Consider the following 976-nt stretch of genomic DNA (forward strand, 5'->3'; position numbering starts at 1 on the left):
TCAATGGGCTCAAATATTGACTTGGGCCTGAAAGAAATGTTTAATTATTTACTAAGATCATAATTAAGCATATTAGAAGGCTAGTTGCCCATGGATAGTATCTTAAGGTTAAACACTGAAAAGAAACGATTGTTACAAAACACACAAAACATTGTGTTTTGTGGTTCTACTTTTTTGTTTGTCCTACTTTTTAAATTTTGTTTGTTTCACTATTTTTGTAATTGGGGCAAGAGAAGAGGTCCCATTTGTTTAAGAACATTTAATGTACCCCATAAGCTCAATCAGAGAATTTTATTAATTCTTCTGCAAACACAACATTGATTTTCAGCTACAATTATTTTTTAAGATAAATGAGTCAATTGAAACAAAAGTTGTGGTCTTGAGCTATGAAACATTACATTTTTAACACACTGAAAAATCTAGAACATCACTGTAAGATGTTAATCATTGTTGGCCTTCAGCAATGAACAGCTGCAGCTTTACTCTGACTTCTCCAAAAATGCTTTGCAGCACCTAACACACTGCTGGTACACATCCTCAAAGTCCAACTCATTCCCATAATAGGGATCTTCAATAATAAGTTGCTTTTGTGGATCATAGTTCCCCAGTAGCTCAATTTTTGCTTTGCAGTTTTTAACTTTACTACCTTTTCTATTCAAATCTCTCAGATTGCTTTCATCCATACACAGTATATAATCAAATGTGGTAAAGTCTTCTTTGGTAATCTGTCATGCTTTATGGGTTGTTTTTATGCCATGATTTCTTAGGCAGCTTACAGCTCTTGGATCTGGTGACCGACCCACGTTCCAGTCAGAAATAGCACCACTGTCAATGATCCAATTATCTGAAATATTTTTATCAGTTACAAGTTTTCTGAAAACTGCTTCTGCAATGGGTGACCGACAAATGTTACCCAGACATACAAACAGCACCGATTTGGGCGGCCCTGCTGCCATCTTCTCACCCGCAAAAAAAG

At 35.7% G+C, this 976-nt stretch overlaps 1 pseudogene; it reads right to left on the reverse strand.

Moving 5' to 3' along the window:
• Window positions 1-229: 229 nt before the first annotated feature.
• LOC143670408 (low molecular weight phosphotyrosine protein phosphatase pseudogene) lies at window positions 230-976 on the reverse strand (annotated as a pseudogene).

The sequence above is a fragment of the Tamandua tetradactyla genome, chromosome X, assembly GCF_023851605.1.
Source record: "Tamandua tetradactyla isolate mTamTet1 chromosome X, mTamTet1.pri, whole genome shotgun sequence".
Classification (NCBI taxonomy): Eukaryota; Metazoa; Chordata; class Mammalia; order Pilosa; family Myrmecophagidae; genus Tamandua; species Tamandua tetradactyla.